This window comes from Ornithodoros turicata, chromosome 8 (assembly GCF_037126465.1).
Source record: "Ornithodoros turicata isolate Travis chromosome 8, ASM3712646v1, whole genome shotgun sequence".
NCBI classification, from domain to species: Eukaryota; Metazoa; Arthropoda; class Arachnida; order Ixodida; family Argasidae; genus Ornithodoros; species Ornithodoros turicata.
Genome location: NC_088208.1, coordinates 9,858,608 through 9,881,745, shown reverse-complemented (window position 1 = coordinate 9,881,745; position 23,138 = coordinate 9,858,608). Strand labels below are relative to the sequence as shown.

The window sequence follows — 23,138 nt, the reverse complement described above, 5'->3', positions numbered from 1 at the left end:
TTGTTTCTTTAATGGCTTTTTCCCCCTCATTATAATTCACTGGCTTGCACTGTGTCATTGAGGAGTGCTAAGTCACCCTCCCAGGTGTGTATAGCTCGCTGAGTGACCCCTGGTTTGCCAATTCTGAACGATGCGCAGCTACCCAGAGCTGACGAGCCGCAAACACGGCGAAACACGTGTGCTCTGGTGCTCTCGCATCGTTCCATGAGTATCTGTTTCTCTGCGTGCAGCCATAGAAGCCATCTTAATCTGTAATTTTGAATTTCAAACACGTTTAGTGTCATTTATTTGTTTCTTTAATGTCTTTTTTCCCCTCATTATAATTCACTGGCTTGCACTGTGGCATTGAGGAGTGCTAAGTCACCCTCCCAGGTGTGTATCGCTCGCTGAGTGACCCCTGGTTTGCCAATTCCCAACGATGCGCAGCTACCCAGAGCTGACGAGCCGCAAACACGGCGAAACACGTGTCCTCTGGTGCTGTCGCATCGTTCCATGAGTATCGGTTTCTCTGCGTGCAGCCATAGAAGCCATCTTAATCTGTAATTTTGAATTTCAAACACGTCTAGTGTCATTTATTTGTTTCTTTAATGGCTTTTCCCCCTCATTATAATTCACTGGCTTGCACTGTGGCATTGAGGAGTGCTAAGTCACCCTCCCAGGTGTGTATCGCTCGCTGAGTGACCCCTGGTTTGCCAATTCCCAACGATGCGCAGCTACCCAGAGCCGACGAGCCGCAAACACGGCGAAACACGTGTCCTCTGGTGCTGTCGCATCGTTCAATGAGTATCGGTTTCTCTGCGTGCAGCCATAGAAGCCATCTTAATCTGTAATTTTGAATTTCAAACCCGTCTAGTGTCATTTATTTGTTTCTTTAATGGCTTTTTCCCCCTCATTATAATTCACTGGCTTGCACTGCGGCATTGAGGAGTGCTAAGTCACCCTCCCAGGTGTGTATCGCTCGCTGAGTGACCCCTGGTTTGCCAATTCCGAACGATGCGCAGCTACCCAGAGCTGACGAGTCGCAAACACGGCGAAACACGTGTCCTCTGGTGCTGCGCATCGTTCCATGAGTATCTGTTTCTCTGCGTGCAGCCATAGAAGCCATCTTAATCTGTAATTTTGAATTTCAAACACATTTAGTGTCATTTATTTGTTTCATTAATGGCTTTTTTTCCCTCATTATAATTCACTGGCTTGCACTGTGGCATTGAGGAGTGCTAAGTCACCCTCCCAGGTGTGTATCGCTCGCTGAGTGACCCCTGGTTTGCCAATTCCCAACGATGCGCAGCTACCCAGAGCTGACGAGCCGCAAACACGGCGAAACACGTGTCCTCTGGTGCTGTCGCATCGTTCATTGAGAATCTGTTTCTCTGCGTGCAGCCATAGAAGCCATCTTAATCTGTAATTTTGAATTTCAAACACGTCTAGTGTCATTTATTTGTTTCTTTAATGGCTTTTTCCCCTCATTATAATTCGCTGGCTTGCACTGTGGCATTGAGGAGTGCTAAGTCACCCTCCCAGGTGTGTATCGCTCGCTGAGTGACCCCTGGTTTGCCAATTCCCAACGATGCGCAGCTACCCAGAGCTGACGAGCCGCAAACACGGCGAAACACGTGTCCTCTGGTGCTGTCGCATCGTTCCATGAGTATCGGTTTCTCTGCGTGCAGCCATAGAAGCCATCTTAATCTGTAATTTTGAATTTCAAACACGTCTAGTGTCATTTACTTGTTTCTTTAATGGCTTTTTCCCCCTCATTATAATTCACTGGCTTGCACTGTGTCATTGAGGAGTGCTAAGTCACCCTCCCAGGTGTGTATCGCTCGCTGAGTGACCCCTGGTTTGCCAATTCTGAACGATGCGCAGCTACCCAGAGCTGACGAGCCGCAAACACGGCGAAACACGTGTGCTCTGGTGCTCTCGCATCGTTCCATGAGTATCTGTTTCTCTGCGTGCAGCCATAGAAGCCATCTTAATCTGTAATTTTGAATTTCAAACACGTTTAGTGTCATTTATTTGTTTCTTTAATGTCTTTTTTCCCCTCATTATAATTCACTGGCTTGCACTGTGGCATTGAGGAGTGCTAAGTCACCCTCCCAGGTGTGTATCGCTCGCTGAGTGACCCCTGGTTTGCCAATTCCCAACGATGCGCAGCTACCCAGAGCTGACGAGCCGCAAACACGGCGAAACACATGTCCTCTGGTGCTGTCGCATCGTTCCATGAGTATCGGTTTCTCTGCGTGCAGCCATAGAAGCCATCTTAATCTGTAATTTTGAATTTCAAACACGTCTAGTGTCATTTATTTGTTTCTTTAATGGCTTTTCCCCCTCATTATAATTCACTGGCTTGCACTGTGGCATTGAGGAGTGCTAAGTCACCCTCCCAGGTGTGTATCGCTCGCTGAGTGACCCCTGGTTTGCCAATTCCCAACGATGCGCAGCTACCCAGAGCTGACGAGCCGCAAACACGGCGAAACACGTGTCCTCTGGTGCTGTCGCATCGTTCCATGAGTATCGGTTTCTCTGCGTGCAGCCATAGAAGCCATCTTAATCTGTAATTTTGAATTTCAAACCCGTCTAGTGTCATTTATTTGTTTCTTTAATGGCTTTTTCCCCCTCATTATAATTCACTGGCTTGCACTGTGTCATTGAGGAGTGCTAAGTCACCCTCCCAGGTGTGTATCGCTCGCTGAGTGACCCCTGGTTTGCCAATTCTGAACGATGCGCAGCTACCCAGAGCTGACGAGCCGCAAACACGGCGAAACACGTGTGCTCTGGTGCTCTCGCATCGTTCCATGAGTATCTGTTTCTCTGCGTGCAGCCATAGAAGCCATCTTAATCTGTAATTTTGAATTTCAAACACGTTTAGTGTCATTTATTTGTTTCTTTAATGTCTTTTTTCCCCTCATTATAATTCACTGGCTTGCACTGTGGCATTGAGGAGTGCTAAGTCACCCTCCCAGGTGTGTATCGCTCGCTGAGTGACCCCTGGTTTGCCAATTCCCAACGATGCGCAGCTACCCAGAGCTGACGAGCCGCAAACACGGCGAAACACGTGTCCTCTGGTGCTGTCGCATCGTTCCATGAGTATCGGTTTCTCTGCGTGCAGCCATAGAAGCCATCTTAATCTGTAATTTTGAATTTCAAACACGTCTAGTGTCATTTATTTGTTTCTTTAATGGCTTTTCGCCCTCATTATAATTCACTGGCTTGCACTGTGGCATTGAGGAGTGCTAAGTCACCCTCCCAGGTGTGTATCGCTGGCTGAGTGACCCCTGGTTTGCCAATTCCCAACGATGCGCAGCTACCCAGAGCCGACGAGCCGCAAACACGGCGAAACACGTGTCCTCTGGTGCTGTCGCATCGTTCAATGAGTATCGGTTTCTCTGCGTGCAGCCATAGAAGCCATCTTAATCTGTAATTTTGAATTTCAAACCCGTCTAGTGTCATTTATTTGTTTCTTTAATGGCTTTTTCCCCCTCATTATAATTCACTGGCTTGCACTGCGGCATTGAGGAGTGCTAAGTCACCCTCCCAGGTGTGTATCGCTCGCTGAGTGACCCCTGGTTTGCCAATTCCGAACGATGCGCAGCTACCCAGAGCTGACGAGTCGCAAACACGGCGAAACACGTGTCCTCTGGTGCTGCCCATCGTTCCATGAGTATCTGTTTCTCTGCGTGCAGCCATAGAAGCCATCTTAATCTGTAATTTTGAATTTCAAACACATTTAGTGTCATTTATTTGTTTCATTAATGGCTTTTTTTCCCTCATTATAATTCACTGGCTTGCACTGTGGCATTGAGGAGTGCTAAGTCACCCTCCCAGGTGTGTATCGCTCGCTGAGTGACCCCTGGTTTGCCAATTCCCAACGATGCGCAGCTACCCAGAGCTGACGAGCCGCAAACACGGCGAAACACGTGTCCTCTGGTGCTGTCGCATCGTTCATTGAGAATCTGTTTCTCTGCGTGCAGCCATAGAAGCCATCTTAATCTGTAATTTTGAATTTCAAACACGTCTAGTGTCATTTATTTGTTTCTTTAATGGCTTTTTCCCCTCATTATAATTCGCTGGCTTGCACTGTGGCATTGAGGAGTGCTAAGTCACCCTCCCAGGTGTGTATCGCTCGCTGAGTGACCCCTGGTTTGCCAATTCCCAACGATGCGCAGCTACCCAGAGCTGACGAGCCGCAAACACGGCGAAACACGTGTCCTCTGGTGCTGTCGCATCGTTCCATGAGTATCGGTTTCTCTGCGTGCAGCCATAGAAGCCATCTTAATCTGTAATTTTGAATTTCAAACACGTCTAGTGTCATTTACTTGTTTCTTTAATGGCTTTTTCCCCCTCATTATAATTCACTGGCTTGCACTGTGTCATTGAGGAGTGCTAAGTCACCCTCCCAGGTGTGTATCGCTCGCTGAGTGACCCCTGGTTTGCCAATTCTGAACGATGCGCAGCTACCCAGAGCTGACGAGCCGCAAACACGGCGAAACACGTGTGCTCTGGTGCTCTCGCATCGTTCCACGAGTATCTGTTTCTCTGCGTGCAGCCATAGAAGCCATCTTAATCTGTAATTTTGAATTTCAAACACGTTTAGTGTCATTTATTTGTTTCTTTAATGTCTTTTTTCCCCTCATTATAATTCACTGGCTTGCACTGTGGCATTGAGGAGTGCTAAGTCACCCTCCCAGGTGTGTATCGCTCGCTGAGTGACCCCTGGTTTGCCAATTCCCAACGATGCGCAGCTACCCAGAGCTGACGAGCCGCAAACACGGCGAAACACGTGTCCTCTGGTGCTGTCGCATCGTTCCATGAGTATCGGTTTCTCTGCGTGCAGCCATAGAAGCCATCTTAATCTGTAATTTTGAATTTCAAACACGTCTAGTGTCATTTATTTGTTTCTTTAATGGCTTTTCCCCCTCATTATAATTCACTGGCTTGCACTGTGGCATTGAGGAGTGCTAAGTCACCCTCCCAGGTGTGTATCGCTCGCTGAGTGACCCCTGGTTTGCCAATTCCCAACGATGCGCAGCTACCCAGAGCTGACGAGCCGCAAACACGGCGAAACACGTGTCCTCTGGTGCTGTCGCATCGTTCCATGAGTATCGGTTTCTCTGCGTGCAGCCATAGAAGCCATCTTAATCTGTAATTTTGAATTTCAAACCCGTCTAGTGTCATTTATTTGTTTCTTTAATGGCTTTTTCCCCCTCATTATAATTCACTGGCTTGCACTGTGTCATTGAGGAGTGCTAAGTCACCCTCCCAGGTGTGTATCGCTCGCTGAGTGACCCCTGGTTTGCCAATTCTGAACGATGCGCAGCTACCCAGAGCTGACGAGCCGCAAACACGGCGAAACACGTGTGCTCTGGTGCTCTCGCATCGTTCCATGAGTATCTGTTTCTCTGCGTGCAGCCATAGAAGCCATCTTAATCTGTAATTTTGAATTTCAAACACGTTTAGTGTCATTTATTTGTTTCTTTAATGTCTTTTTTCCCCTCATTATAATTCACTGGCTTGCACTGTGGCATTGAGGAGTGCTAAGTCACCCTCCCAGGTGTGTATCGCTCGCTGAGTGACCCCTGGTTTGCCAATTCCCAACGATGCGCAGCTACCCAGAGCTGACGAGCCGCAAACACGGCGAAACACGTGTCCTCTGGTGCTGTCGCATCGTTCCATGAGTATCGGTTTCTCTGCGTGCAGCCATAGAAGCCATCTTAATCTGTAATTTTGAATTTCAAACACGTCTAGTGTCATTTATTTGTTTCTTTAATGGCTTTTCCCCCTCATTATAATTCACTGGCTTGCACTGTGGCATTGAGGAGTGCTAAGTCACCCTCCCAGGTGTGTATCGCTCGCTGAGTGACCCCTGGTTTGCCAATTCCCAACGATGCGCAGCTACCCAGAGCCGACGAGCCGCAAACACGGCGAAACACGTGTCCTCTGGTGCTGTCGCATCGTTCAATGAGTATCGGTTTCTCTGCGTGCAGCCATAGAAGCCATCTTAATCTGTAATTTTGAATTTCAAACCCGTCTAGTGTCATTTATTTGTTTCTTTAATGGCTTTTTCCCCCTCATTATAATTCACTGGCTTGCACTGCGGCATTGAGGAGTGCTAAGTCACCCTCCCAGGTGTGTATCGCTCGCTGAGTGACCCCTGGTTTGCCAATTCCGAACGATGCGCAGCTACCCAGAGCTGACGAGTCGCAAACACGGCGAAACACGTGTCCTCTGGTGCTGCGCATCGTTCCATGAGTATCTGTTTCTCTGCGTGCAGCCATAGAAGCCATCTTAATCTGTAATTTTGAATTTCAAACACATTTAGTGTCATTTATTTGTTTCATTAATGGCTTTTTTTCCCTCATTATAATTCACTGGCTTGCACTGTGGCATTGAGGAGTGCTAAGTCACCCTCCCAGGTGTGTATCGCTCGCTGAGTGACCCCTGGTTTGCCAATTCCCAACGATGCGCAGCTACCCAGAGCTGACGAGCCGCAAACACGGCGAAACACGTGTCCTCTGGTGCTGTCGCATCGTTCATTGAGAATCTGTTTCTCTGCGTGCAGCCATAGAAGCCATCTTAATCTGTAATTTTGAATTTCAAACACGTCTAGTGTCATCTATTTGTTTCTTTAATGGCTTTTTCCCCTCATTATAATTCGCTGGCTTGCACTGTGGCATTGAGGAGTGCTAAGTCACCCTCCCAGCTGTGTATCGCTCGCTGAGTGACCCCTGGTTTGCCAATTCCGAACGATGCGCAGCTACCCAGAGCTGACGAGTCGCAAACACGGCGAAACACGTGTCCTCTGGCGCTGCGCATCGTTCCATGAGTATCTGTTTCTCTGCGTGCAGCCATAGAAGCCATCTTAATCTGTAATTTTGAATTTCAAACACATTTAGTGTCATTTATTTGTTTCATTAATGGCTTTTTCCCCCTCATTATAATTCACTGGCTTGCACTGTGGCATTGAGGAGTGCTAAGTCACCCTCCCAGGTGTGTATCGCTCGCTGAGTGACCCCTGGTTTGCCAATTCCCAACGATGCGCAGCTACCCAGAGCTGACGAGCCGCAAACACGGCGAAACACGTGTCCTCTGGTGCTGTCGCATCGTTCCATGAGTATCGGTTTCTCTGCGTGCAGCCATAGAAGCCATCTTAATCTGTAATTTTGAATTTCAAACCCGTCTACTGTCATTTATTTGTTTCTTTAATGGCTTTTTCCCCCTCATTATAATTCACTGGCTTGCACTGTGTCATTGAGGAGTGCTAAGTCACCCTCCCAGGTGTGTATCGCTCGCTGAGTGACCCCTGGTTTGCCAATTCCCAACGATGCGCAGCTACCCAGAGCTGACGAGCCGCAAACACGGCGAAACACGTGTGCTCTGGTGCTCTCGCATCGTTCCATGAGTATCTGTTTCTCTGCGTGCAGCCATAGAAGCCATCTTAATCTGTAATTTTGAATTTCAAACCCGTCTAGTGTCATTTATTTGTTTCTTTAATGGCTTTTTCCCCCTCATTATAATTCACTGGCTTGCACTGTGTCATTGAGGAGTGCTAAGTCACCCTCCCAGGTGTGTATCGCTCGCTGAGTGACCCCTGGTTTGCCAATTCTGAACGATGCGCAGCTACCCAGAGCTGACGAGCCGCAAACACGGCGAAACACGTGTGCTCTGGTGCTCTCGCATCGTTCCATGAGTATCTGTTTCTCTGCGTGCAGCCATAGAAGCCATCTTAATCTGTAATTTTGAATTTCAAACACGTTTAGTGTCATTTATTTGTTTCTTTAATGTCTTTTTCCCCTCATTATAATTCACTGGCTTGCACTGTGGCATTGAGGAGTGCTAAGTCACCCTCCCAGGTGTGTATCGCTCGCTGAGTGACCCCTGGTTTGCCAATTCCCAACGATGCGCAGCTACCCAGAGCTGACGAGCCGCAAACACGGCGAAACACGTGTCCTCTGGTGCTGTCGCATCGTTCCATGAGTATCGGTTTCTCTGCGTGCAGCCATAGAAGCCATCTTAATCTGTAATTTTGAATTTCAAACCCGTCTAGTGTCATTTATTTGTTTCTTTAATGGCTTTTTCCCCCTCATTATAATTCACTGGCTTGCACTGTGGCATTGAGGAGTGCTAAGTCACCCTCCCAGGTGTGTATCGCTCGCTGAGTGACCCCTGGTTTGCCAATTCCCAACGATGCGCAGCTACCCAGAGCTGACGAGCCGCAAACACGGCGAAACACGTGTCCTCTGGTGCTGTCGCATCGTTCCATGAGTATCGGTTTCTCTGCGTGCAGCCATAGAAGCCATCTTAATCTGTAATTTTGAATTTCAAACACGTCTAGTGTCATTGATTTGTTTCTTTAATGGCTTTTCCCCCTCATTATAATTCACTGGCTTGCACTGTGGCATTGAGGAGTGCTAAGTCACCCTCCCAGGTGTGTATCGCTCGCTGAGTGACCCCTGGTTTGCCAATTCCCAACGATGCGCAGCTACCCAGAGCTGACGAGCCGCAAACACGGCGAAACACGTGTCCTCTGGTGCTGTCGCATCGTTCCATGAGTATCGGTTTCTCTGCGTGCAGCCATAGAAGCCATCTTAATCTGTAATTTTGAATTTCAAACCCGTCTAGTGTCATTTATTTGTTTCTTTAATGGCTTTTTCCCCCTCATTATAATTCACTGGCTTGCACTGTGTCATTGAGGAGTGCTAAGTCACCCTCCCAGGTGTGTATCGCTCGCTGAGTGACCCCTGGTTTGCCAATTCTGAACGATGCGCAGCTACCCAGAGCTGACGAGCCGCAAACACGGCGAAACACGTGTGCTCTGGTGCTCTCGCATCGTTCCATGAGTATCTGTTTCTCTGCGTGCAGCCATAGACGCCATCTTAATCTGTAATTTTGAATTTCAAACACGTTTAGTGGCATTTATTTGTTTCTTTAATGTCTTTTTCCCCTCATTATAATTCACTGGCTTGCACTGCGGCATTGAGGAGTGCTAAGTCACCCTCCCAGGTGTGCATCGCTCGCTGAGTGACCCCTGGTTTGCCAATTCCGAACGATGCGCAGCTACCCAGAGCTGACGAGTCGCAAACACGGCGAAACACGTGTCCTCTGGCGCTGCGCATCGTTCCATGAGTATCTGTTTCTCTGCGTGCAGCCATAGAAGCCATCTTAATCTGTAATTTTGAATTTCAAACACATTTAGTGTCATTTATTTGTTTCATTAATGGCTTTTTCCCCTCATTATAATTCACTGGCTTGCACTGTGGCATTGAGGAGTGCTAAGTCACCCTCCCAGGTGTGTATCGCTCGCTGAGTGACCCCTGGTTTGCCAATTCCCAACGATGCGCAGCTACCCAGAGCTGACGAGCCGCAAACACGGCGAAACACGTGTCCTCTGGTGCTGTCGCATCGTTCCATGAGTATCGGTTTCTCTGCGTGCAGCCATAGAAGCCATCTTAATCTGTAATTTTGAATTTCAAACCCGTCTAGTGTCATTTATTTGTTTCTTTAATGGCTTTTTCCCCCCATATTAAATCCCCGGCTTGCACAGTGTCATTGAGGAGTGCTAAGTCACCCTCCCAGGTGTGTATCGCTCGCTGAGTGACCCCTGGTTTGCCAATTCCCAACGATGCGCAGCTACCCAGAGCTGACGAGCCGCAAACACGGCGAAACACGTGTGCTCTGGTGCTCTCGCATCGTTCCATGAGTATCTGTTTCTCTGCGTGCAGCCATAGAAGCCATCTTAATCTGTAATTTTGAATTTCAAACCCGTCTAGTGTCATTTATTTGTTTCTTTAATGGCTTTTTCCCCCTCATTATAATTCACTGGCTTGCACTGTGTCATTGAGGAGTGCTAAGTCACCCTCCCAGGTGTGTATCGCTCGCTGAGTGACCCCTGGTTTGCCAATTCTGAACGATGCGCAGCTACCCAGAGCTGACGAGCCGCAAACACGGCGAAACACGTGTGCTCTGGTGCTCTCGCATCGTTCCATGAGTATCTGTTTCTCTGCGTGCAGCCATAGAAGCCATCTTAATCTGTAATTTTGAATTTCAAACACGTTTAGTGTCATTTATTTGTTTCTTTAATGTCTTTTTCCCCTCATTATAATTCACTGGCTTGCACTGTGGCATTGAGGAGTGCTAAGTCACCCTCCCAGGTGTGTATCGCTCGCTGAGTGACCCCTGGTTTGCCAATTCCCAACGATGCGCAGCTACCCAGAGCTGACGAGCCGCAAACACGGCGAAACACGTGTCCTCTGGTGCTGTCGCATCGTTCCATGAGTATCGGTTTCTCTGCGTGCAGCCATAGAAGCCATCTTAATCTGTAATTTTGAATTTCAAACCCGTCTAGTGTCATTTATTTGTTTCTTTAATGGCTTTTTCCCCCTCATTATAATTCACTGGCTTGCACTGTGTCATTGAGGAGTGCTAAGTCACCCTCCCAGGTGTGTATCGCTCGCTGAGTGACCCCTGGTTTGCCAATTCTGAACGATGCGCAGCTACCCAGAGCTGACGAGCCGCAAACACGGCGAAACACGTGTGCTCTGGTGCTCTCGTATCGTTCCATGAGTATCTGTTTCTCTGCGTGCAACCATAGAAGCCATCTTAATCTGTAATTTTGAATTTCAAACACGTTTAGTGTCATTTATTTGTTTCTTTAATGTCTTTTTTCCCCTCATTATAATTCACTGGCTTGCACTGTGGCATTGAGGAGTGCTAAGTCACCCTCCCAGGTGTGTATCGCTCGCTGAGTGACCCCTGGTTTGCCAATTCCCAAGGATGCGCAGCTACCCAGAGCTGACGAGCCGCAAACACGGCGAAACACGTGTCCTCTGGTGCTGTCGCATCGTTCCATGAGTATCGGTTTCTCTGCGTGCAGCCATAGAAGCCATCTTAATCTGTAATTTTGAATTTCAAACACGTCTAGTGTCATTGATTTGTTTCTTTAATGGCTTTTCCCCCTCATTATAATTCACTGGCTTGCACTGTGGCATTGAGGAGTGCTAAGTCACCCTCCCAGGTGTGTATCGCTCGCTGAGTGACCCCTGGTTTGCCAATTCCCAACGATGCGCAGCTACCCAGAGCTGACGAGCCGCAAACACGGCGAAACACGTGTCCTCTGGTGCTGTCGCATCGTTCCATGAGTATCGGTTTCTCTGCGTGCAGCCATAGAAGCCATCTTAATCTGTAATTTTGAATTTCAAACCCGTCTAGTGTCATTTATTTGTTTCTTTAATGGCTTTTTCCCCCTCATTATAATTCACTGGCTTGCACTGTGTCATTGAGGAGTGCTAAGTCACCCTCCCAGGTGTGTATCGCTCGCTGAGTGACCCCTGGTTTGCCAATTCTGAACGATGCGCAGCTACCCAGAGCTGACGAGCCGCAAACACGGCGAAACACGTGTGCTCTGGTGCTCTCGCATCGTTCCATGAGTATCTGTTTCTCTGCGTGCAGCCATAGACGCCATCTTAATCTGTAATTTTGAATTTCAAACACGTTTAGTGTCATTTATTTGTTTCTTTAATGTCTTTTTTCCCCTCATTATAATTCACTGGCTTGCACTGCGGCATTGAGGAGTGCTTAGTCACCCTCCCAGGTGTGTATCGCTCGCTGAGTGACCCCTGGTTTGCCAATTCCGAACGATGCGCAGCTACCCAGAGCTGACGAGTCGCAAACACGGCGAAACACGTGTCCTCTGGCGCTGCGCATCGTTCCATGAGTATCTGTTTCTCTGCGTGCAGCCATAGAAGCCATCTTAATCTGTAATTTTGAATTTCAAACACATTTAGTGTCATTTATTTGTTTCATTAATGGCTTTTTTCCCCTCATTATAATTCACTGGCTTGCACTGTGGCATTGAGGAGTGCTAAGTCACCCTCCCAGGTGTGTATCGCTCGCTGAGTGACCCCTGGTTTGCCAATTCCCAACGATGCGCAGCTACCCAGAGCTGACGAGCCGCAAACACGGCGAAACACGTGTCCTCTGGTGCTGTCGCATCGTTCCATGAGTATCGGTTTCTCTGCGTGCAGCCATAGAAGCCATCTTAATCTGTAATTTTGAATTTCAAACCCGTCTAGTGTCATTTATTTGTTTCTTTAATGGCTTTTTCCCCCTCATTATAATTCACTGGCTTGCACTGTGTCATTGAGGAGTGCTAAGTCACCCTCCCAGGTGTGTATCGCTCGCTGAGTGACCCCTGGTTTGCCAATTCCCAACGATGCGCAGCTACCCAGAGCTGACGAGCCGCAAACACGGCGAAACACGTGTGCTCTGGTGCTCTCGCATCGTTCCATGAGTATCTGTTTCTCTGCGTGCAGCCATAGAAGCCATCTTAATCTGTAATTTTGAATTTCAAACACGTTTAGTGTCATTTATTTGTTTCTTTAATGTCTTTTTTCCCCTCATTATAATTCACTGGCTTGCACTGTGGCATTGAGGAGTGCTAAGTCACCCTCCCAGGTGTGTATCGCTCGCTGAGTGACCCCTGGTTTGCCAATTCCCAACGATGCGCAGCTACCCAGAGCTGACGAGCCGCAAACACGGCGAAACACGTGTCCTCTGGTGCTGTCGCATCGTTCCATGAGTATCGGTTTCTCTGCGTGCAGCCATAGAAGCAATCTTAATCTGTAATTTTGAATTTCAAACACGTCTAGTGTCATTTATTTGTTTCTTTAATGGCTTTTCCCCCTCATTATAATTCACTGGCTTGCACTGTGGCATTGAGGAGTGCTAAGTCACCCTCCCAGGTGTGTATCGCTCGCTGAGTGACCCCTGGTTTGCCAATTCCCAACGATGCGCAGCTACCCAGAGCTGACGAGCCGCAAACACGGCGAAACACGTGTCCTCTGGTGCTGTCGCATCGTTCCATGAGTATCGGTTTCTCTGCGTGCAGCCATAGAAGCCATCTTAATCTGTAATTTTGAATTTCAAACCCGTCTAGTGTCATTTATTTGTTTCTTTAATGGCTTTTTCCCCCTCATTATAATTCACTGGCTTGCACTGTGTCATTGAGGAGTGCTAAGTCACCCTCCCAGGTGTGTATCGCTCGCTGAGTGACCCCTGGTTTGCCAATTCTGAACGATGCGCAGCTACCCAGAGCTGACGAGCCGCAAACACGGCGAAACACGTGTGCTCTGGTGCTCTCGCATCGTTCCATGAGTATCTGTTTCTCTGCGTGCAGCCATAGAAGCCATCTTAATCTGTAATTTTGAATTTAAAACACGTTTAGTGTCATTTATTTGTTTCTTTAATGTCTTTTTTCCCCTCATTATAATTCACTGGCTTGCACTGTGGCATTGAGGAGTGCTAAGTCACCCTCCCAGGTATGTATCGCTCGCTGAGTGACCCCTGGTTTGCCAATTCCCAACGATGCGCAGCTACCCAGAGCTGACGAGCCGCAAACACGGCGAAACACGTGTCCTCTGGTGCTGTCGCATCGTTCCATGAGTATCGGTTTCTCTGCGTGCAGCCATAGAAGCCATCTTAATCTGTAATTTTGAATTTCAAACACGTCTAGTGTCATTTATTTGTTTCTTTAATTGCTTTTCCCCCTCATTATAATTCACTGGCTTGCACTGTGGCATTTAGGAGTGCTAAGTCACCCTCCCAGGTGTGTATCGCTCGCTGAGTGACCCCTGGTTTGCCAATTCCCAACGATGCGCAGCTACCCAGAGCTGACGAGCCGCAAACACGGCGAAACACGTGTCCTCTGGTGCTGTCGCATCGTTCCATGAGTATCGGTTTCTCTGCGTGCAGCCATAGAAGCCATCTTAATCTGTAATTTTGAATTTCAAACCCGTCTAGTGTCATTTATTTGTTTCTTTAATGGCTTTTTCCCCCTCATTATAATTCACTGGCTTGCACTGTGTCATTGAGGAGTGCTAAGTCACCCTCCCAGGTGTGTATCGCTCGCTGAGTGACCCCTGGTTTGCCAATTCTGAACGATGCGCAGCTACCCAGAGCTGACGAGCCGTGAACACGGCGAAACACGTGTGCCCTGGTGCTCTCGCATCGTTCCATGAGTATCTGTTTCTCTGCGTGCAGCCATAGAAGCCATCTTAATCTGTAATTTTGAATTTCAAACACGTTTAGTGTCATTTATTTGTTTCTTTAATGTCTTTTTTCCCCTCATTATAATTCACTGGCTTGCACTGTGGCATTGAGGAGTGCTAAGTCACCCTCCCAGATGTGTATCGCTCGCTGAGTGACCCCTGGTTTGCCAATTCCCAACGATGCGCAGCTACCCAGAGCTGACGAGCCGCAAACACGGCGAAACACGTGTCCTCTGGTGCTGTCGCATCGTTCCATGAGTATCGGTTTCTCTGCGTGCAGCCATAGAAGCCATCTTAATCTGTAATTTTGAATTTCAAACCCGTCTAGTGTCATTTATTTGTTTCTTTAATGGCTTTTTCCCCCTCATTATAATTCACTGGCTTGCACTGTGTCATTGAGGAGTGCTAAGTCACCCTCCCAGGTGTGTATCGCTCGCTGAGTGACCCCTGGTTTGCCAATTCTGAACGATGCGCAGCTACCCAGAGCTGACGAGCCGCAAACACGGCGAAACACGTGTGCTCTGGTGCTCTCGCATCGTTCCATGAGTATCTGTTTCTCTGCGTGCAGCCATAGAAGCCATCTTAATCTGTAATTTTGAATTTCAAACACGTTTAGTGTCATTTATTTGTTTCTTTAATGTCTTTTTTCCCCTCATTATAATTCACTGGCTTGCACTGCGGCATTGAGGAGTGCTAAGTCACCCTCCCAGGTGTGTATTGCTCGCTGAGTGACCCCTGGTTTGCCAATTCCGAACGATGCGCAGCTACCCAGAGCTGACGAGTCGCAAACACGGCGAAACACGTGTCCTCTGGTGCTGCGCATCGTTCCATGAGTATCTGTTTCTCTGCGTGCAGCCATAGAAGCCATCTTAATCTGTAATTTTGAATTTCAAACACATTTAGTGTCATTTATTTGTTTCATTAATGGCTTTTTTCCCCTCATTATAATTCACTGGCTTGCACTGTGGCATTGAGGAGTGCTAAGTCACCCTCCCAGGTGTGTATCGCTCGCTGAGTGACCCCTGGTTTGCCAATTCCCAACGATGCGCAGCTACCCAGAGCTGACGAGCCGCAAACACGGCGAAACACGTGTCCTCTGGTGCTGTCGCATCGTTCATTGAGAATCTGTTTCTCTGCGTGCAGCCATAGAAGCCATCTTAATCTGTAATTTTGAATTTCAAACACGTCTAGTGTCATTTATTTGTTTCTTTAATGGCTTTTTCCCCTCATTATAATTCGCTGGCTTGCACTGTGGCATTGAGGAGTGCTAAGTCACCCTCCCAGGTGTGTATCGCTCGCTGAGTGACCCCTGGTTTGCCAATTCCCAACGATGCGCAGCTACCCAGAGCTGACGAGCCGCAAACACGGCGAAACACGTGTCCTCTGGTGCTGTCGCATCGTTCCATGAGTATCGGTTTCTCTGCGTGCAGCCATAGAAGCCATCTTAATCTGTAATTTTGAATTTCAAACACGTCTAGTGTCATTTACTTGTTTCTTTAATGGCTTTTTCCCCCTCATTATAATTCACTGGCTTGCACTGTGTCATTGAGGAGTGCTAAGTCACCCTCCCAGGTGTGTATCGCTCGCTGAGTGACCCCTGGTTTGCCAATTCTGAACGATGCGCAGCTACCCAGAGCTGACGAGTCGCAAACACGGAGAAACACGTGTCCTCTGGTGCTGTCGCATCGTTCCATGAGTATCTGTTTCTCTGCGTGCAGCCATAGAAGCCATCTTAATCTGTAATTTTGAATTTCAAACACATTTAGTGTCATTTATTTGTTTCATTAATGGCTTTTCCCCCCTCATTATAATTCACTGGCTTGCACTGTGGCATTGAGGAGTGCTAAGTCACCCTCCCAGGTGTGTATCGCTCGCTGAGTGACCCTTGGTTTGCCAATTCCCAACGATGCGCAGCTACCCAGAGCTGACGAGCCGCAAACACGGCGAAACACGTGTCCTCTGGTGCTGTCGCATCGTTCCTTGAGTATCTGTTTCTCTGCGTGCAGCCATAGAAGCCATCTTAATCTGTAATTTTGAATTTCAAACACGTCTAGTGTCATTTATTTGTTTCTTTAATGACTTTTTTCCCCTTATTATAATTCACTGGCTTGCACTGTGGCATTGAGGAGTGCTAAGTCACCCTCCCAGGTGTGTATCGCTCGCCTGAGTGACCCCTGGTTTGCCAATTCCGAACGATGCGCAGCTACCCAGAGCTGACGAGCCGCAAACACGGCGAAACACGTGTCCTCTGGTGCTGTCGCATCGTTCCATGAGTATATATATATATATACAAAGGGTAAATAGCCGAAGCTCTGTAGCTGCACGTTGAGCATATGTTTACAATTTGATCGTGCACTCCCAGCCAAGTACAGCTGTTTCGTCCTACTTGGGACTCGTCAGCCTGGCGTAGGGAAGTGACACGATCTTGGGTTGGCGCTAACAGTGCGTTTCGGCGCACTGTTTTTCTGAAAACGTGATATGCGAGTGGTGTTCAAATCAAAGCGGGACTTTCTGTCTCCTGAGTGTACAAATGGCTCGTGCTACTTCGTCATTTTCAAACGCGATAGGCCTCCGCGTTCACCACATGGTGGTCGAAAGTTTGTGCATAACAGAAGACACGTGCTGGACAAGATGGACGACAGCGAGGTGAGCGCGCACATCGAAAGGCGAATTGTCATGAAGTTTCTCGTGTATGAAGGCGTAAAGTCATCTGAAATTCGCAGAAGCATTCAGGCTCAGTATGGCCGCGATACACTTAGCCACAGCAAATCGTTTAAGTGGTGCAAAGGGTTCCGAGACGGCCGTACATCAGTGCAGGACGATACCGGCTGGAGCGGCTCAGAGCCCAGTGTCACAGATCCTGAGAACATCCAACTTGTGGTGCGCCTGATCCTCAAGGACCGAAGAATGACATGTCTCGAACTGGCTCGAAAAACGGACGTGTCTGTGGGAACGTTGAACACTATCATTCATGAACACCTCCAGTTTCGGAAAGTTAGTGCCCGTTGGGCCCCGAGGCAGCTCTCCGTGTTTGACCGGCAGAGAAGACTGTAAATCTCCCAAGAGCAAAGGTACCATTTCGACACTGAAGGACAGCCGTTCCTTGATCGGATCATCACGTGCCGTGAAACGTGGGTGCACCATTTCACCCCTGAGTCTGAACGCGCATCCAAACAGTGGAAACATCCGGGCTCGCCAGCTCCCAAGAAGTTCCGAATGAGCACCCCGTCTGTGGGTAAGGTCATGGCCACGGTTTTCTGGGACGAGGCTGGCGTTGTTCATGTTGATTTTCTGCCCAGTGGTACCACCATGCTGTCCGATCATGGCTGCTACGCATCGGTAAGGATTTCTACGCTGCTGGCCTCCAAGTCCTCGTGAAACGCTGGGACAAGTGCATTAGTGGACTGGAGATTACGTCGAAAAATAAAACTAATTTTTCGCCTGTAAGTTCATTTTACTTTTGCGAAAAATGAAAAGTCCCGGTTTGACTTGTACACCCCTCGTAAATCATATAATGAATATCAGTCAACAAGAAACAGCGCGCAATGTTAATAGCAGACGGTTCTTTTCTCACAACGAATGAGGGGCTTCTCCACCGTAAACGTCACTCTAAGGAGGTGCGGTATGCAGTCGGAACGCCCCGACCTCACACCGCGGTAACGATTTTGCAAATGAATTGCGCCGCGGTGAAACAACTTTAGGCATAAATATTTTGTGGGAATGCCTTTCGCATACCGCTCTACAATACGACAGCAGTTTTTGGTCATGTTGGATACTACTTTAATGCTCCTTTATTACATCAAATGACGGCAAAAACCCAGAGACAAGGGACGATGACAACTGACACACACAGACGAAGTCTCAAACTGTGTGTTTCTGTTGTCGCCGTCCCTAGCCAATGAGCAATTCTTCTAATACTTTCCATTCTGTTTTAGTATTCTACGAGACGTGAGGAGGCATATTCTTTTTTTATTTTATTTTTTGCGTTCTCAGTCGTCACGAGTGCCGCTCAGGATTAGTTTCGATTTCGCTCGGGATTACTAAAATCCCGGCATTTCAGGACGTCAAAACATCCAGGATCTCCAGATTAGGGATATGCCGGATGCCAACACAAAACGGAACTACCAAATATACCTCAAAATGGTGTGGTGATGCCTACCTTTTTTCTTAGAGTGACAGTGGTACTTAATATCAAAATCAGCAACTCACGATCGAGACACTTGGTTTGCTGGGCCCAGGTCAACAGCAAGGTAATGCCCAGCAGCCATACGCTCAGACACCAGTGGGGAAATCGACGTTCGCACTTGAGGCAAGCCATTGCAAAATCACTGTTATCAGTCAGCCACCGAGGTTTCACACATCCACATATTTTAACAAGAGCGACACCTGGCTCTATTCAAACACACCTCACACCTGCTTTCTGTGCACAACGCATTGTTTCACAATGTCAAATTACTGCGTTTTGGATAATCCGGTGAGACAATAGAAATTAAGTATCTGTCTTTGCAGGTGAGAGACGGATACGTTCTGCTGTGATAGTAATCGCCTTCAATCATTGAAACCGTCTGCATTTCCGGCCACTAGGCTTTTAGAAACGGTACTTTCTTCTTGCACTGGTTCATTAGTGCTTCTTGGAGTCGTACTTGTCAATTTCCGGTATGAATTGGTACAATGCGAGCATGAATCGGTGACGCACTACGTAACGCATTCATCGGTACTAGAGAACTCGCTTCAGAATGAAAAAATGGCTAGGAAGGATGTTCCCTAGTCTCGGGTTTTTTACATTATGCAACGCTTCAGAAGTTCATTGGGCTGGCTCCGGTCGAGGGCCTGTCGCTGTCGCAGAGTGTTGATTCACTCGGTCCACCCAGCTATATTTTGCAGAGCTAACTCAGCCTTCGCCTTGTCGTCTATGTCGCTGAAGTTCCCAGTGGAACACCCTATCAAGTTGCACGACACTGTGAGAGGAATGTGGGGTCCAAGTAGGGTGGACAAATGGCAATGAATGGGGCAAACACGGACGACCCCAAGAAGACGGCTTAAGTGGTCCGCGTTCGGGCGCCAAGATGTAAAGTTAGCTGCCGTCACTAGATGCTTACATACTCGTATAACACCCTTTTGCTGTGGGCGGTTGGTTCGGACGGCGCACTACAAAAGAACCCCCACGCGGTCGAAATTATCCGCAGTCCTACCCTGCGGCACGTGCAGCATTTCGTTCCACTACGCAGACAAGCCTTACGTGTAACATCACGGCACCATTATTATTATTATTATTACTATTATTATTATTATTATGAGCCATACATCAGCGTCAATATAAGGCACGGAACAATCCGTCGGAAACGGAGCAACAATAACGCTAACACGAACTCCGTGGCTAGAATATCGAGTATCGCCGATAGTGTCGAGCGGTGCTATTTGTTTCTCGTGGTAACTTCCTGGGAACAACTGGGAACATCCTCCACTCATTTCGCTCGTGTTTCGGTAAGAACGACCGCCGTGTTTCTATCATTCAAAGGAAACGGTGCGGACGCTTTACACTTTAAAACAAAAACTTCACGGCCTAAACACGCTCCTAGATTAATCACGATTGCAGACTGAACTGAACGGCTGAACGTTCGCTGAGAGAAGCAGAGGAATTTGGAAACAAAACGGCAACCTTTATTTCAAAACTGCGTCACAAAAAAGAAAAGAAGAAAGCTAAACAAATCACTTGGAGTGGTGTGGCCATACGGCAGGTTTCAGAGTTCAAACACTCTCTCCCCCCGCACCCCTCGAAAATCGTGCCTTTGGTAGTACATTCGAGATAGGGAAAGTGACATTATTAAATCCCCTGATGATAAAATTATAACAGGAAAAAAGAAAACGATTTTTTTTAGTGGGCCGACAGACATACTCCTCTGATGGTGGCAATAAGAGAAATTCACTGGGCGATGTTGTAACTCGGCAGTTTGGGTAGCGTGAAGACGAACTCCAACAAACTATGCAGGGAAATGGAGACAGACGCCGGTACGCATGATACGGGGGAAGGCGACACAGAATATATTTACATCATGTAGAGACTGGTGAGGGACATACGTCTAAAGTACAGAAAAGCGATGAGCACCCGATGTCGGATGCTTTTAAAACCATCGAAGGTGAGAGGGTCCAGTTTTCTCTATTCCAGGAATACATCCCCTGCTTGGTTCAGCCTCTTAGCTGTCACTAAACATTGTCTTAGACCATCAACTCATTGAGATCGTAAAGACTGTCAAAATACTTGGTGTGCATTTTTCGGACAACCTGACATGGGATGCTCATATCGGTTATATCAAATCTAAAATAGGAAAGGCAGCGGGTATACTCTGTAGATATCGCCATAATTTACCAAAAGATGTTATGATTTCTATTTACAATTCATTGATAAGGTCGCATCTAACCTATTGCCATCTTGTGTGGAGCACCACCTCTCAAAATAACATCAAAGACCTGTATCTTCAACAAAAGCGCACAGTGAGGGTGATTGCCGGTGTGCCACCTGGCCATCACACTGCGGAATTATTTACACAACTTCGTATCATGAAAGTTCATCAATACTATGAATACCTCCTTTTGAAGTTCTACATATCGGCCGTAAAAAATAACAACTTAGTAATACTGTCACTTTTCAACCTGCAGTCACAGTTCACCCAAAGGACACGCCAGGCAGTCTACTGGAATGTACCCCGCTTGCGTACTAATTTCGGTACTCAATTGATACAGTATAATATTGCAGCAATTCTTAATAAGTACATCAAAAACGGTATCGATCTTGCGAATACGTCATTTACAACTCTAAGAGCCATGTTTGGATTCTGACAACTTGCAATTTCTCTTGCGACTAATATTTTGTTACTAGGCCTTGCATCAGAGTCATCTCTGTAACTTCTATTTCTGATTAATTTCGTTAGATTTATCTAGTTTTTGTTTTGTTACGTCTGTTATTGTGAATTCACATTGATGCAGTGCTAGCGATTTGTTTTGCGATTTGCTTTATTATAGTTTGCTTTATATAGTTGCACAATTGTTGTGATGCTGCTGTACGTTATTAAAGGGGCGTGCCCTCGTTAAGCTGCAGTATTGCCGCTTTTTGGCCGCCTCTAATCAACTGATGTAACATGTTGTGTCTATAATAAATAAAGAAAGAAAGAAAGGAAGAAGAAAGCTGCCTCCCAGCTTTATTGGACAAAGCAGACCGCAGGTCTGTTTTGAGGCTTTGTATGTATTTGTTCCTTCTATGTTGTTCCAGCCTCAGAACATCAGTTCTTTCATGTTCAACTGTTGCCGCCTGCGTCGATCCCGTCGTATGAATGTGTGTATGAGTGAGCAAAAATTGTAAGAGTGAAAGGAGGATGAGTGAGAGACAGTGGCTGGTTTGTCCTTTCAGATGACGCATCCTTGGAAGTCCCTGAGAAGGCGTGTTAGCTTAGCTCAGTTGGTAGAGCTCTGGACTGGCAACCCGGAAGATGTGGGTTCGAGTCCTACAGCTGGCTAACCTTTTCAGTGACTTTAATCTTTCATCGTTAATTTCTTAGGCAAATTGATGCTTTGTATGTATTTGTCCCTTCTATGTTGTTCCAGCCTCAGAACATCAGTTCTTTCATGTTCAACTGTTACCGCCTGCGACGATCCCGTCGTATGAATGGGTTTATGAGTGAGCGAGTTTAAGGAGGATGAGAGACAGTGGCTGGTTTGTCCCTTCAGATGACGCATCCTTGGAAGTGGCTGAGAAGGCGTGTTAGCTTAGCTCAGTTGGTAGAGCCCTGGACCGGTAATCCAGAAGATGTGGGTTCGAGTCCTACAGCTGGCTAGCCTTCACAGTTAATTTAATCTTTCATCAGCAGAATATGTTGACTTATCAGATACTACATCCGAGTTCGGGACAAGGAAGGAAAGAAAAATAGTCTTAGTAACTACCTACGCTCTATTTATAGCTTGATAGTATTCTAAATTAGTTTTGTACTCATATGAATGTAAATAATATAGGTTGGGTTCTTCGTGTGGGGACAAGCGTGCAGTTACCAGTTGACGTCCCTCTCCCTGCGCTGCGGCGGAGCACTGCGTCGGTTCATACCGTGCTGCAGGTGGTGTGATGTCATGTGTGACTGATGTCATAAGGAGCATCCACTGTATCACGTGGTGTTGCGACGTCATAGCGCAGTGACGTCATCTCATTTCTGCTAGGCTCGCCACAAGCCGTCAGCGCCGCAAAACCTCGCTAATACAACTACTGCTGTAAAAGGGCGCACGCCCAGTTCCCCCTTCAAATCAGAAACGATAATTGCATCGCTCGGCGCAATGATTTGTCGAGTGTTCTGTTTCTAGAGCGTAGAAGATATTCTGCGTTGTACCGTGTGAACAAATGAGTGCAGGACTAGTGCAACCTAGTGGTTTCTATTCCAACAGTTTTCATGCCTCGCTCAGACGACTCCACAGAGCAGCGTGACCAAGACGCCATTCGTAAGCACAATGTTACGAGACCGTCTGCGGTAACCCACCATAAAAATGAGTAGGACGCCCTTGTGGATAAGATTTTGCACGTGGCACCTGCAAGTAACTTAAAGGAGCATTGAGGTGGTATCTAACATGGCCAAAAACTGCTGTCATCTTGTAAAGCAGTGTGTGAAAAGCATTCGCACAAAATATTTCTGTCCAAAGTTGTTTCACCACGGTGCAATTAATTTGGAAAATGGCTGCCGCGGTGACAGGCCGGAGCGCTCCAACTGCAGACCACACCCACTCTACTGTGACGTTGGTGGTAGAGAGCCCCTCATTCGTTCGTAGGAAAAACCGTCTGCTACGAACATTGCGAGCTGTTTCTTGTTGACGTCTATTCTTTACATGATTTATATCACGTTTTCTTTAAAAAAAAACAAAGCATATATGCAGCCTGAGAAAATAAGATTACGATCACAAGAGTAATATATTCGTGGCTTCTGTGCAATCTCAGAATTCACAGTAGCAGAAGGCAAGCGATGGCGGCGGTATTGTGGCTCTACCTGTCAGCCACTGAACCAACTACGCGGTGAAAACGGTCGGACAGGCTGCACACTGTCGAGAAGCACGGGGTTTTCGCTGTAC

At 47.4% G+C, this 23,138-nt stretch overlaps 1 protein-coding gene and 1 non-coding gene across 2 annotated transcripts in view; one reads left to right on the top strand and one right to left on the bottom strand.

Annotated features, from left to right (window-relative positions):
• Positions 1-18,335, bottom strand: part of LOC135367491 (uncharacterized) — a 53,590-nt gene extending 35,255 nt beyond the window's left edge. The window contains exon 1 of the mRNA XM_064600794.1: positions 18,249-18,335. The gene's annotated coding sequence lies outside the window, so the exon portion shown is untranslated. The remainder of the gene's footprint in view (positions 1-18,248) is intronic.
• Positions 18,336-21,794: 3,459 nt separating this feature from the next.
• Trnat-ggu (transfer RNA threonine (anticodon GGU)) lies at positions 21,795-21,867 on the top strand. The gene has a single exon. It is a non-coding gene; the product is annotated as a tRNA-Thr (tRNA).
• The last annotated feature ends 1,271 nt before the right edge of the window (positions 21,868-23,138 follow it).